Source organism: Bubalus bubalis, chromosome 10 (assembly GCF_019923935.1).
Source record: "Bubalus bubalis isolate 160015118507 breed Murrah chromosome 10, NDDB_SH_1, whole genome shotgun sequence".
NCBI lineage: Eukaryota > Metazoa > Chordata > Mammalia > Artiodactyla > Bovidae > Bubalus > Bubalus bubalis.
Genome location: NC_059166.1, coordinates 44,051,476 through 44,067,124, shown reverse-complemented (window position 1 = coordinate 44,067,124; position 15,649 = coordinate 44,051,476). Strand labels below are relative to the sequence as shown.

Below are 15,649 nucleotides of genomic sequence, written 5' to 3'. Positions count from 1 at the left end.
GTGCCAGCTCAACTCCAGGGCACAAGTACCAGGCTGTCTCTGCCCTTGCCTTTCAACAAGGGTGACTGACAGTGCTGTTAACAGGCTAGAGTGACAGCTACCATCTTTTCCCATGTGTCCTCATCATGCTTTGAGACACACTCCAAAGGGAAAATCCTTTTTCTCCTGGGCTAGAAAATATATTGTTTCCTTTCAGAGTGAATCATCCCAGTATGATCCTTCCCCTCATACTCTTAAATGACTTGATTTGCAAAAGGCATATGTGAAGGAAGGTGAACTTCTAATCAAAAGTCTAAGCCAGCAAAACCAGTGTTTTGTGGGCTTTTATGTTCTCAGGACTGACATATTTTTAAGATAAGCATCTTACTGTGTTAGCTTTGGGACAAGCCAGTCACCTCTCTGCTGAAGACAAGAACAATTTAGTCCATGTTCATAGAATAAAGTAGAAGAGTTTGACTCAACAACTGTGCACTTGGGTATATGGGAGCATACGTGCTAATGTACACATGTACCTATGAACCTGTATGAATTTTGTATGTTTCTAAGCTTTCAGTGTAGAAGTTCTAACAACATGTTGTTTTTTGTTTCATTGAGTCAATGAGAGTGTGAAAATAGTCTGAGTGATGCTGTCTAGGAAATGTTTGAGAAATTTTATGGGCATTTTGAATCTGTGGATAAGCATGGTGAGGTGATTTATAACATTTTACTTGATATGGTTAATGTTATCATTCAAAGCAGCAATTAGGGCTTACAGTTCTTTTATTGAAACTCTCTGAAATGGAGAACAGTCACTTTAAAAAAAAAACAAAACTTTTTAAAACTGAGAGTAGTCACTTTTTTTAAATAAAGTGATTGAACAGGACCGGAATGGTTGGCATGATTTGGCATTGCTTTCATTTTACAGACAAAAAAACTGATTATAAGAAAGGGTTAAAATAATGGAAGGAAAGAAAGAAGGAAGAAAGGAAGGGCTGCCAAGAATCACATAGAAAGAAGTAGCCAAGGCCACCTGTACAATTTGAGGATCCCTGTGCAAGATGAACATGTGCAGTTGCTTGGGAATAGTCACTTTTAATAAAGCAATTCCCAAGCAGATACGTAATGAAGGAGCATTACCTGCTACCTAGATGTTAACAGAACCCCAAATCCTGGAGATAGATTTAAGTGCATGCTTTTAAAATAAAAATCACAAAATCAGAAAAATAAGACCCAAAGAGCAAGAGGTGATGAAAGAGTTCTAGAAGGAATTAATTCAGAATTGTCTTCTGGGAGCTGCCCAGAGGGTAACAGGGCTGGTAATCGGGCTGACAGAGTTGTGAGCGAGGTAATTACCTATTATCACTCTACCCTTACAAATGATAACATCTCTGTCAAGCACTAATTGGTTATTCTGCAAAGCATTCTGGGAAGTTTCAGTTTATGAAGTGTCTTCACCATGAAGTGAAAGAAATGGGTTGGATCAAGTGTTCCTTCATCTCCCTCCTGCTTTCCTGTGCTGGCATCTGTGAGTGTCCACGTTTACACTTCAGGTTTCCCTGGTGGATGACCTTTGATGTCAGTCAGTTGAATAACTACAAGACAAGCCAGGGCAGGTAGAACGCTGCTGTGACACCTTGGGTGACTTGGAACAGAAAACTCCTGCTGGCCCTGGTGCCGCCTTCCTGGCTCCCTCCCTGCAGCCTTGGGTGAAGCATTCAACACACCAAGTGCCTAGAGCATCTCTGTAAAAGCCATGGGGATTCCCCTGGTGGTCCAGTGATTAAGACTCTGCACTTTCAAGGCAAGGGACATGGGTTCAATCCCTGGTCAGGGAAATAAAATCCCACATGCCATGTGGTGTGGCCAATAAGTAAATTTTAAAAATAATAATAAGGTCTTGGCAGTTCCCTGGTGGTCCAATGTTTAGGACTCAGCACTTTCACTGCCATGGACCTGGGTTAAAAAATAAAATTTGAAAAATAAATATTGTGCATTTGGGAACAAGGAGTATATGGGACCCCATGGTGCTTTCCTTTCAGTTTTGCTGTCAACCTAAAACTGCACTAAAACATTTATTAATATAAAAAAGTTAACACTGAACAGTCTGATGATTCCTCAGAAAATTAAATGTAGAATGACCATGTGTGTGTGCTGTCGCTTCAGTCGTACCCAACTCTTTGCAACCCTGTGGACTGTAGCCCACCAGGCTCCTCTGCCCATGGAGTTCTCCAGGCAAGAATACTGGAGTGGGTTGCCATTTCCTCCTCCAGGGGATCTTCCCAACCCAGGGACTGAACCCATGTCTTCTGCATCTCCTACATTGGCAGGTGGATTCTTACCACTCTGCCACCTGGGAAGCCTAGAATGACCGTATGATTCTGCAATTCCACTTCTGGGTATATACTTAAAAGTAGTGAAAACAGAGCCTTGAACAGATACTTGTGCATCCATGTTCATACATCAGTATTCCCAATAGTCCAAAGGTGGAAGCAACTCATTCAACCATGAATGAAGAAAATGTGGAATATATATACAAGAGAATATTATTTAGTCTTAAAAATATGAAATTCTGACACATGCTCCAACATGGATGAAACATGAAGGTACCAAGTGGAATAAGCAAGACACAAAATGACAGATACTGTATGATCCCACTTATGTGATGTACCTAGACTGGTCAAAGCCATTGAAAGTGTAGAAGGCTAATTTCCAGGGCCTGGGAATAAAGGGGAGAGGGAAGTTAGTGTTAATGGGTACAGAGTTTCACTTTGGGAAGATGAAAAGTTTCTGGAGATGGATGGTGGTCATGGCTGCACAGTAATGTGAATAGCTTCCCAGGTGGCTCAGTGGTGAAGAACCTGCTTGCCAGTGCAGGAGACACAGAAGCTGTGAGTTTGATCCCTGGGTTGGGAAGATCCCTTGCAGAAGGAAATGGCAACCTGCTCCAGTATTCCTGCCTGGACAGTCCCATGGACAGGGGAGTCTGGCAGGCTACAGTCCATGGGGTTGCAAACAGTCAGATGTGACTTAGCAACTAGAACAACAACTTAATGCCACTGACCTATACTCTTAAAAAATGATTTAAGTCATAAATGTTATGTTGTGTATATTTTACCACACACACTCAAAAATACCCTGAATACCAGAATTTACTTTCCTTCTGAGAATACCAGGAAGAACACTAAGTAATGCTTGACAGGAATGCTGTAGTTTGAGTAGGAGGAGGAAGCATAAGTGTCCATGTCCCTCACAACTCCCTCAGCCCCAGCACTTCCCAGACACCCTTTGGGCAAAGGTAAGGGCCCTGCAGAATATTAGACTTCAGTCTCAGGAATGGGTTTTCTATTGGGACAAGGACAAATTGGTCCGAAACCACTAGGGAAATTTGTCATCGATAACCGTCATCTCTACTAAAATCTCCTGTACGCATGCAGGAAAGCTGCTTTCCTGGGATGGAGAGGACGTGCACACCCCTGTGCTCCAGTCGTGGGACTGCTGCAGTTCATGTGAATTATGACTTCATTAATCAGTCCGGGTACCATACCCCAGAATGCGTGACTAGTGGAGGCAATTGACAGATCTTAGCACTGGAGGCAGACCTGAAGACAGGACCAGGACTTTCCCCAGAGTGAAGCCTAGTAGAAAGTGGAAACTTGGAAAGAAAATTAGTAGCAAATAGATCTCTGGCAACAGGGCTTCTCACTCTAATGCCTGTTTGACATTCTCCCAGTGAAGTGTAGCTTATCCCCCATCAGCAAATCTCTGTAATATTGGATATTACTGCACCCATACCTCACAGAACAGCTGTAGAAGTAACATGGAGGCCGGTGAGGAATAAGAAGGATTGAACCCACTGAGTTAGTCCATTTGGGCCCTAATTTGGGGAAAGGAGGTGGATTTTGCTTTTTATTCTGTGTTTCTAGAAAACCAGCCTTGGAGAACCATCAGTGAGTTCCCTTGGGGCCTAGGTAGCCGTGTTTTCCTCAGGCCTCCTTTCCTTTACTATTTTACTTTACTCTCTTCAGGTCCTGCCCTTGAGGTTTGACTAGGGGTTGTAATTCCTAAAGAGCAGTACATAAGGATCCATAGTTTCAAAGAGCTCAAAAACTTCTGAGTTATCCCACATCCTCCTTAAGATATCAGAATCATTTATACCTATGAGCATGCATGTGTGTGGGCCTCTGTGGTGGCTCTCACATGGTTAAGAATCCGCCTGCAATGCGGGAGACCTGGGTTTGATCCCTGGGTTGGGAATATCCCCTGGAGAAAGGAATGGCTACCCATTCCAGTATTCTGGCCTGGAGAATTCCATGGACAGAGGAACCTGGTGGGCTACAGTCCATGGGGTCACAAAGAGATACGACTGAACAACTTTCAAAAAGATAATAATAATAAATGCATGTGTGTGAATTATAAACATATATACATACATAAATGTGTATGTATGTGTTTGGCTCAAGGAAAAAGTATAACCAAAAAAGAATTGAAATAAAATTATCAAAGTTGAAGTACGGTGGATATAAATCAGTCCCTCATTTCCAACCCAGACATTCCAAACCTGCTTAGAAATACTCTCCATGCTTTTTGAGAACAGGGCATAGCGACAAAAGTTTTGGAGTCAGTTGCTTAGGGAGCTGCTAAGATATCAAACAGTTGGAATGAAATGTTTTTATGGAAAAGAAAATTCAGGGGAGCAAGTCTTAAGAGAGGAGAAGTAAGTGGTTCTTCATCTTTGACATCACATGTAGACACCGGCGTCCTAAGCTTGAGTTGAAACAACATGGATATAGATTCTAATCAAAACAAGTTCACCCCAGGAGTTCAGACACCATGATTTTTAGACGGACACCCTGACACAGATTGCCTGCAACAATCCCCAGAGGAAAAGACATGAGCTAGAGAAAAACCAACAAAGACCAGCTTTTGGGGGCTCTACTGATCGACTCTTACAGCTCCGAGAATCAGATGTACCTGGATACAGGCACTGAATTCATATTTAGTGATGGCTCAGCTACCTGGAACCCAACTAACCAGAACCCTGAATTAACTAGCCTTGGTACTTCCCACCGCACTCCACCCCCACCCCTTCTCACACCCCACACCCACCCTACTTACTGCACAAGTCCCACTTCCCTTTTTCAGTGATAGAGATTCAGAAAACAAGGTAGTTTTGGTTTAATAAAGTTAGAAATACACCCTGGAGGATATTTGTAGCTGGTAACACTGACCTGCTGATTCACTGAGAATGGTTAGATCCTTTATAAGTAGAAAAAGAAACTGCTTTGAAACGATTTTGAACAGAAAGCATTTTCTAGCTGTCAATTCCCCAGAAAATTGAAACAAATCAAAAAAGATCTTCTTGTCTTCAAATAGTGTAGTTAACTTAGATCTTATGGTACCTATTTTCATGTCTTAATTGGACTTAGGATAGAAAAATATACCATTCATTTTTTTCTTGAGAAACCATGCAAGTTTTGGCTTTTACCACCTTTCCAGTACCAGAGTTTAAATCTCAGATAATTATTTTTATGCTTATTCTGTTTATTCTGGTTGGAGGCTCTCTAAAGTTGTGATGTTAATGATAAGAATGTTATATAAAATAACTTCATGAACATATATATTTAGCTCTTATTGTCATTGGGGAAACATTGGCATAGTTTTGAAACCAGTTCTGTTTTTTTTTAAGAATGTATGTGATTCTTTGTAACATACTGTCTCACAGTCATGTTCTGTTCAAGGCACCACCGAGATTAATTTTCATTCTCTGCACATACGCTGATGGTACAGGTAGTGGTGATGTAACCAGCATGGTAATAGACGTGTCCAAATTCCAAAAGGTGTTCACTGTGAGTTCCCGACTCAGCCATGCAGGTGACAGAGCTGCTCACCAACTGATGTCATCTGTAGTACAAATAGTTTGTCAATTTCTTCTCATCATTTCCAATCTGTTGCTTTTTAGAAATAGTTTGTGTGCTCTCTTTTGGATGTGCCTGTACTAACAAAGTGACATTGCTCTCGGAGCCATGATTTAACCCAAGGGATAGCTACCCTCTTCCAAAGACACACACATTAAACTGACCACTGTGAGGTCCCTGGCCCATGGAGCTCTGGGGCAGTTGGAGCATGCCCAGACCATGGTCACAGTGAGGAAGGACACTGTTTGCAAAGCTCTGTAGAGTAGCAGTATTCTTAGAGTCCTTGTCATGCTTAACTAGAAGATATAATCTATTGTTTCTAGCAGATTTTCCCTGTATTTTATGTCTGCTTTGTCACCAGCCCAGGTTACGATAAAGATCCCATGTATTAAGTGTTCTCAGTGACTAGAAAAAACAGAATCAGAAACTAATGAATTGTTTCCTTTTACCAAAATAGAATTAGCTTTACTTTCCCAATTATGACAGTAATGCATGCTTATGATACAAAATTTATAAAATAGCAGAATAGAATAAAGAAAATAAGTCACTTTTAATCCAGCTACCCAAATGCAACCTACCTGTTAACTCCTACTTTTCTGTGTTTTTCCAGACTTTTTTCCTTTCGTCAACTAATTCCAAATTGACAAGCAGTACTCTGGACTGCTGACATCCCACAAATTGGTGGAATTCAGAAATGATAACTTTGTTATCTTTTTATAGGACAGTGATCTCCTAGTTGCTTATTTTTCTCCCTTCAAATTACATTCATCAACTCTTACAAGAACAGATACCTCTGTAGACTCACCAGTGCCTTTATCAAGTGGAAACTGTTATTAACTTCTTTTTTCCATTTCTGGATTCCGTCAGTAAATAAGATTTTTGAGTGACCCTACAATATCATAGTGGGCCTTGGGAATGATAAAAGAAAGATTTAATGTGGTCCCAGATGGTTTTAGTGTTAGGTCAATTGGTTGTGTTATAGATAGATAAAAATTTGTAATTGATACACTATAAGACAATTTGGCAGAAGGGGGAAAGGTTGATGCGCCAGATTCCCCACCCCTATTCCCCAACCATATTCCAAACAATATGGACTCCAATAAAATTCTAATCTTATATTCAAATATAGCCCTTTCTGTGCTATGAACCAGAGAGTTTTCCTTTGCATCATTTGTCATTGTTGTTGTTCAGTCACTAAGTCGTGTCCAATTCTTTGCGACCCCATGGAGTGCAGCACACCAGCCTTCCCTGTCCTTCACTATCTCCTGGAGTTTGCTTAGACTCATGTCCATTGAGTCACTGATCCCATCCAACCATCTCATCCTCTGTCACCCCTTTGTCCTCCTGCCCTCAATCTTTCCCAGCATCAGAGTCTTTTCCAGTGAATCAGCTCTTTGCATCAGGTAACCAAAGGATTGGAGCTTCAGCTTCAGCATCAGTCCTTCCAATGAGTACTCAGGGTGGATTTCCTTTAGGATTGAGTGGTTTGATCTCCTTGCTGTCCAGAGGACACTCAAGAGTCTTCTCCAGCACCACAGTTCGAAAGCATCAATCCTTCAGCGCTCAGTCTTCTTTATGGTATCCCTCTTCAGAGAAGCGTCTCTTCAGATTCCTCTGGTGTGGTGTTCAGTCTGTGGTGTGGGTTGTGCTGAGTATCTGTGTGCTTCCCTTTGAAGAGACGTCAACTTTGGATCAGGATGAATCCTGACTCTTAACCAAATTTAGGAAGGGCTTTGAACACTGAGACAAAATCCAGATTAAAACGAAGGGGACTGTTAAAGGAATCACCTGAGGAAAGCTGTAGGAATGTCATCCACAGACATTAATGTCAGTGGAATATTAAATGTATAGTAAACAGCTGCTGGAAGAAATTTTATGTTTCAAAAGTCATCTGGGGACTTCCCTGGCAGCCAATCCAATGGTTTAAGACTGTGTTTCCAATGTGGTGGAGTAGAGGTGGGGGGAGGTCAGATTTAATCCCTGGTCGAGGAATTAAGATCCTACATGCCACGCAGCACAGCTAAAAAATAAAAAATAAAATTTTTAAATGATCCATATTAGACATTGTGTGTAATGAGGTCTCATTATCGTCTGTATAAGCCTTAGGTTCTTAAAAGCAGTTTTTTCTAGGTTCTTCCCTCTGCTTCCCTTCACATCCTTTGTGTCCTAGTATATAATACGGATACAGTGTGCTGACTTGAATTAAAATTTCTGTGCTATGGCTCTTGCATGACAGATGAACAAATGTGCCGAGCTCAGTGTATATTCTGCTTCCTTCCGACAGTAGTCGAAAGATGCCTTCTGACGACAGTCGAAAGATGCTTTGGTAAATTGTGTGGAATGCCCGAGTCGGGTACCAGTGTGGGAAGTGGTCTGCAGTGCCTTGATCCTCCCTTGGAGAAGGAGATGCTTGTGTGGATACTGAGCACTCAGTTCCCTACCTTCGGTTTCGATTTGACCTCCTCACTTCCCTGAGTCACGGCGTTCGCTCATCAGCGACAGGCATGTCTCAGAAACCTGAGACTGTCCCTCGGACTGTTTGTGACACTGTCTCTGAAATTTCCCGTGACACGAACAGCCAGCATTTGTCGTCAAACTTCAAAAACTTTTAGTTGGTTTGCAGTTGACATTGAGATTAACTTTCTCTAACCTAAACTAGTGAAAACTAAAACACTGCTCACCACATGAAAGTTTTGCTTTCGCTGCGTTCAGACCCCTCCCACCCTGTCACAGCACAGTCATTTGGAGTCTAGTGTGGGGAGGTGTGGTTGTACCTCAGTCGTGGATGACCCACTTTTTCGTAACACTTAATTACCCGTGTTTTTACAACAGCAGTCAGAGGTCTGATGATAGTGGACTCTAACCCCTCAAAGATTTTCTGATCCATCTCATCAGCACTGCTCTGGGAAGAAGGTGTGAGCTCTGCAGGGCGCGAGTAGCTACCGGGGATGACAGCATTTCCTCTAGTTTCTGGATAATGAGCAAGCGCACAGGTAAAGATGCCTTTCTCAGTGTTGACTCTTTTCGTGTCTTCATTATTTGGTGGAACTGACTTTTAAATATTAATCCCTGTCTGCGTGTGTTTGCTGCTGTGCTTTGCGGAGGGTTCAGGGGAACAAGCATTCAGATTGGTACCCTGGGACTTTAATAACTTAACTTTTCATGAAAAGTCTAAAGAGATGGTGATCAAAAATAGACTCTCATCTCTATCCTCTCTATGCCCCCAGAAACATCCTCTTCCTCAATTTTTTTTTTTTTCTTATTGCTCTCAAGGTGGGTTTTTTCAACATCAGCAGCTCTGCTCGGCAGCGAGAGTTCATGCTTGGTGAGCTGAGGGCTTGGGGGGTGAGTGAATGGAGCAGACAGAGACAAAAATGCACATAAGGGAAGGGAGATGGCAAGGAGATGCTGTGTCCCAGTGAGTGCTGGCCCTCAGCACCCCAAGAGCAGATTTAGGATAGGCACTATTGCTATAACTTTGGCAAGATCATTCTGGACAGCCTGCTCCGTTCTAGAAACGTTTACGTTTCTGATGTCCCTTTGTTCATTTGAGGAACTTTTAAAACACTGTCCTTATTGCAAAACAAGATGTTGTAGGTATCATCTGCCTCAATTTACAGAACCCTTTTGGGGGTATGTTTCTTTGCTGGAAGCTGGTCGCCAGGCGGCAGGTGACAGGGTGGTGGCGGTGCCTGGCGGATCACGCTTGCCAAAGCACCGTCCGCCCTGCCACCGTGGAGTCTTTGAAAATGCCCAGAGATAAGTCAACGTTGTTTTCCCTGAAAGTCCTGATACAGAAAAAGAATGAAAGTACAAACACTAACTGGAAAAAATGTCACATATTTTAGCCACTTTGCATCCCTTGTTAGGACGAACCCTGGGTTGGGTTTTTTTTTTTCTTTTTTCTTTTTTCACATTTGTGGACTTGTGCGGTAGGTGGAGCAGTGTGGGTGGCCCAGAAAAAGTAGCGGTTAGAATAAGATTTTCCATTTATTGCCCTTTTGTGCATGGCTAAAAATAAGATTCATACAAATCAGAATATGTAATGCAAGCACAATCACTCTGTTAATTCTGATGACTGGCTTGCCCGCATCTTTGCATCTGTCTGGTAAGTGGTGCGTTGGGGGGAATAAATGCGTCTCTCTGTTTAAGCAGCAAAAAGTCGGCCACATTTGGGCACTGTGTGTCTACCTATGATAGTTGATCAGCATTTTCCCCTCCTGAAGAAAGAAAGACACAACTCACACATAAGCAAATTATGTCGGCAGAAGGTTGCAAGAAATAGTGACAGGATCCTTGAATCATTTTTTGAGAAGTAATTGCCTTGTTTGAAATGCCGTTTAACAACATCCATCTCTTTGGCTCAATGTTAGAAAGTTGTGTCTTGTAGACCCAGAGAACAGCAACGGGAGGATTCCTTAGTGGTGGTGCAGAGAGATTGGAGGACTTTTTTGATTGTGTAGGGACAGGGTGTTGGGGAGAGGGGACCAGGGATGGGCACGGACCTGCTCTATGCACAGATGTCGGAGGGGCAGTTAACCAAGTGAAAACTCCCCTTCATCTGCCAGCCAAGTCTCCTGCAACCACAGTAAGGGGTAACGTGTCTGTCTGTGGCTACAGGAAATACCAGACAGAAGTGGTGTCAGCCTTCACAGGGAAATTTGCAACTCCGTGATCCCAGCCATGGTGCTGTCCCCGTGCTACTGGCTGAGTGGCTGTGGCATTTCCAAAGAATGAGGGTGTCTGCAAGTGAAGAGAGTGTCTGCTGAAGCCTTTCAGTTTGATGTCACTTGGGAAATAGGATGAGTCAAGAGGGCAGTCATTCCAGAAGCCTCTGGAAACTGAAGGCTACAAATCATATTCCCCACTGGTTGTCTCCAGGCTCAGCAGATGGTGAGGAGGGATGGTTAATGTGAGACCAGAGCTTTGGGAAAAAAGAGGACTTACCAGCATCAGATCTTCACTTAGCTACCTGTTGACCTTGATCTCTTTATTGAACCTCTCCTAGGCCTGGATGTCTTTAGTTAAAAACTGAAACAGGGGGAGTGCCTACCTCAGAGGGTGGTGGTGGGGAGTGAATGAGATAACGTACTTGAAGCACAGAGCCAGCACTCAGTAAAAGGATGGTGGTGATGCTTATTCATGCTGTTGCATCATACAAATGTGGTGGAGAATTTCAGGGCATTTGGCGGTTCCCTATTCTGCTTGGAGTACACATTTTGGAATTAAATGGACACAAGATCATCCTCTTGTTCACTGTTTCTCAATCAGAAGGCTACAGGTCATTTACAAATAATTTGGTTCTTCATAGGCTACTACTGTTGCTTTGGGGTCTCGGTTTTTTATTTTGCCATTAAATTAGCCCCATGAAAGCCTCTCTTTCATCTTAAGGTGAGCACTGTGTTGAGCATAATCAGTTATTTTTGCCTTCCCACTCAATTTATTTCAGCGTGAATATTTCAGTTCTGACATCTGTGCACATTCACGGTAATACCTGCTGATGTACATCATGAAAGAGAGAGTGCTAATGTAATCAAGGAAGGTTTTAAGTATTTCAGTTGGGAATGGGCAAAACTTGAGGAGCAATTAGCTTCCATGGTGGTAGAATTCCCTATAGAAAATATCACATCTGTTGTCATTCTGGTTACTGATCAATCCTGTAGATAACCAGATGCTGACAAGCAGAAAAGAACTACTGTTGCTTCTTTTTAGTGTTTTTTTGCAAATTATTTTCTCTTGAATGTAATGTATATCTAGTCTTCTAGGAGTCTTTTTCTGCCCACCAAAGTTTTTCATTAAGTAAATATATTGTGTATTTCATAATCAGGTCATCATTGTAGGTATCACTTAGCCTTTTTGGTTAACCTTTAGTATTACATGTAAAGAGTTACATACATCAGATTCTTCAGCTTCCTCCATGACCTTCCTGGGATTCAGTTTCTTCATTTATCAAATTAAAAAAAGACATTATGACTGCACCCTGACTTGGCCTCACCAGGGACCTGACAAGAAGTGATAAATGAGACTAAGGAGCTAAGGAATTACAACACGGTACAGGTATAAAGCAGTGATGGCTTGGTTTTATCAATTGATGTATTTTGCTAGTTTTAAAAATTCTTCTCTCCAAATTTTCCTTTTCATGATCTGTCCTACCACTTCAGTCACGGGTACAACCTTTGATTTGTAGTATATATGTTAGCATCATCACTGGATTTTCTGGATTTTTCATGTTAGGGACCCTATCAGTCCAGTGAGCTGGAGACATTTCTCAGGTTGACTAAACAGGCAAAACCTCTCTTTCATTAGAATGGTACCCACGGAACAGACTTATGAATCTGGTGGGGCAGGAGCGGGGGGGCAGGGTAGGGGGGAGGTTGCCAGTGGAAGGATAGGGTGGAATGTATGGAGAGAGTAACAGGGAAACATGCATTACCATACATAAAATAGATAACCAATGAGAATTTGCCTTATGACTCGGAACTCAACCGGGGGCTCTGTAACAGCCTAGAGGGATGGGATCGGGGAGGGAGGTGGAAAAGAGGTTCAAGAGGGAGAGGACATATGAATACAAACCAACACAATACTGTAAAGCAATTATCCTTCACTTAAAAATAAATAACCTGTGGCAGATTCATTTTGATATTTGGCAAAACTAATACAATTTTGTAAAGTTTAAAAATAAAATAAAATTAAAAAAAAATAAATAAAAATAAATAAACTTTTTTTAAAAAAGAAGGATGGTACCCAGATTCTTTCAGTGCATTCAGACAGTGCTGCTTTTTCCACTTTTTTTTTTTTTTTTTCTGTTGAGTGAAATGGAAGAATGCTTTTCAGGCAGAGCAAATCATTCTAGAAGACTAACAAGTTCCTAGCATCACAGATACAGCTTCCCTCCCCTCCATGAACACACACACTCCCCATTATCTTTGCCTGTCTTATTGTACTTTGCCACAGACTGAAGTTTCTGTAAAAATGGTAGGCAAAAGGAGGTGATAAATTAGGCTCTGGGTCTGATTTCCTCCCACACCTTCATAAGGGATGAGAGAGATTCTGAAATTCATCTCGTTGATATACCGCCTGCTTCTTCCTTCATAACAGCCAGTTTTAACCTATCCTTCATGTGCAATTTGAGGGTACTGGCCAGGCTGGGCTCATTATTCCTTTGGTTGAATAATGTAAAGCATTTGCAATGGAGATTTGCTCTAATGATGTATTTTAAGTGCATGTCCATGTTGTTGGTTTAATGCACTCAGTCATGGAATGCTTTAGAGTTTATTGCTAATGGATGAATCCTCAGGAAAATCGGCATTTTCAATCAGATTGACATTTGGAGTGAGAAATAGAAATCTAATGAGAGCATTTCAACCAAGGTTTGTAATTAGGGCTGAATGGAGTAAATTTGTCCATGCGCACCCCAGAAGGGCACCGTGGAAGGTGAAATTGCTCACTCTGCTGCGAATGAGGCACGAGGGCCGATGGATCAGTGTCAGGCCACGACACTGTGGAGTATAAATGGTACTGTCACCAAGTGCTGCACAGGGTATCAAGGGAATTCCACTCCAGTAAATTACATTACTCAGACAGACCTGAAGGCATTGTGCTGGAATGAGAGGAGGGAAGAGAAGGCTGTCAGCACCCTGCAGAAGATATTACAGAGCTGGCTGCAGGGGTGGACGTCACCGGTTTCCATTATACCTGGAGATTCTGTGTCCTCCTTTGGTAATTAGTTTTCAGAGGTTACAAATGGGTACATGTGAAAGCAGTTGTGTCTCCTGGGGTATAGGTTTCAATTGACCACAAGGGAGTAAATGCAAGTTAATTTGTATAAACTGGTTAGTGCTTGATTCTCTTTCTTGTCATTTGTAGTTGGTGATACTACATGTTCATCTATAATCTAGCCCTTGTCTTATCTTATTTTGGGGCTGATCCAAAAATATTGGGTTGGCCAAAATGTTCGTCCACATTTTTTGATAACAGCTTATGGGGACCGAATGGAGTTTTTGGCCAACCCAATACATTAGGAGGATGTAACCATTCTTCTGTCTGTAATATTGTTTTATTTTCCCCCACCCCTGGCTTCATAGAAACATGCATTTCTTTCATCCTCTTCTAACACATCTTTCCCCTCATCACCTTCTATCCCTAAGGGCAACAAATTGTACCTGCGCCTAACATTTCATTTCATGAAAGAATTCCAAGTGAAGAACAGTTGATTCCTTGAGTGCAGTTTGTGGCAAAAAAAAAAAAACAAACCTTTTTTCACTTCTTCTATTTTCTTTCATTCCCCTGAAGTGAAGTGAGGCTTCACTTTTGGGGAAAAATATTAGGAGAAGAACATAAGAGCATCAATTATATGGCTGCCTTCTTGGTCATGTTGGAGGTGTTCTGGGGACTTTGTCCACTTTGACCTCCAGTGCCAGTTCTTAAAAAAGCCAGACCAAGCGCTCTGGATTTGCACGATTGCCTCTTAATCAGAAAGCAGATGTCCTCTCTGAGTGGATGGAGATGTAAAACTACATCCATTCTGACTTGCTTAAATCCATGTTACACTGTGTCTTTGGTGAAGTAAACCTGATGAGCATCTCTGATAGTCTGTTAACAAGGAGAATGCATGGTATACTACAGAAATGTCTCTAAAAGGCTTCCAAACAGCAAATTTTAAGCAACCTTTGTGAAACAGAAAATGCAGATAGCAGTGAAAATAATTCCTTGAGTTTGACTTTTATTCTTTCCAAAATAATACTCCATCAATATCAGGGTATCGCAATTTAGTCTTTATTTTGTAGCCATCGTTGCAATCTTATTTTGTTCATCCAAGCATAAAACTAGTAAAACCAAGATACTTGGAAAACTAGTTTTGAGGGTAGATAGGAGAAGGCAATGGCAACCCACTCCAGTACTCTTGCCTGGAAAATCCCATGGACGGAGGAGCCTGGTAGTCTGCAGTCCATGGAGTCGTGAAGAGTCGAACACGACTGAGTGATTGCACTTTCCACTTTTCACTTTCATGCATTGGAGAAGGAAATGGCGACCCACTCCAGTGTTCTTGCCTGGGGAATCCCAGGGACAGGGGAGCCTGGTGGGCTGCCGTCTATGGGGTCACACAGAGTCGGACACGACTGAAGCGGCTTAGCAGCAGCAACAGCAGCAGCAGCAGGAGAAACCTTGGTTCATGAAAAGATGGTTGATATTTCTGTTTTATGTAAGGTACCACCACTTTAATGACTTTTTTTAAATTTTGTTAGTTGATGATTCTAAAGTAATCATTGAGTATAAAAGGCATGATATAGAATGTCTTAGCATCATGTGTCATCCTCAGCACACAAGGACTATGCTTATAGACGTTGCTTTGTTTACTTAAGTGACACAAAAAGGCTGGGACTCTGTGAGAAATGAGAGTCTCTCCCTAAATAAATTCCCTAGAATTTTTCTGCCTTTGTCTCATGTCCATTTTGACGGTAGCATGTACCTTATGTCTTCTGTTTTCTTTTCATTCATGCCATCGTTTGGGAGATGCCATGTGTTTCGTTGTTGGCCCCAATAATACACATATGATGTGTTTCTTTGTCCCAGCCCTTGATGCAGCATGCTATCAAAGTACACTTTTTGAGTTTTTCTGAATTGAATTCTGATGGAAGGTGTTTAACAGTACCTAAAACATGGCTGGTTTAGATGCTCCTCCAATCTGTAGAGGTTCCTTTGTTCCTGCCTACTTATCCATGTCTGGTTATAGTCTCTCTCTCTCTCTCTTTTTT

At 41.9% G+C, this 15,649-nt stretch overlaps 1 protein-coding gene across 7 annotated transcripts in view; it reads left to right on the top strand.

Annotated features, from left to right (window-relative positions):
• Positions 1-15,649, top strand: part of BACH2 (BTB domain and CNC homolog 2) — a 391,493-nt gene that overhangs the window by 228,524 nt on the left and 147,320 nt on the right. The window contains exon 1 of one of the 7 annotated variants that reach the window (XM_044924301.2): positions 7,355-8,887. The exons of the other annotated variants lie outside the window; for them this stretch is intronic. The gene's annotated coding sequence lies outside the window, so the exon portion shown is untranslated. Of the gene's footprint in view, positions 1-7,354; positions 8,888-15,649 lie in introns of those variants that run through there. 7 annotated transcript variants of the gene reach the window in all.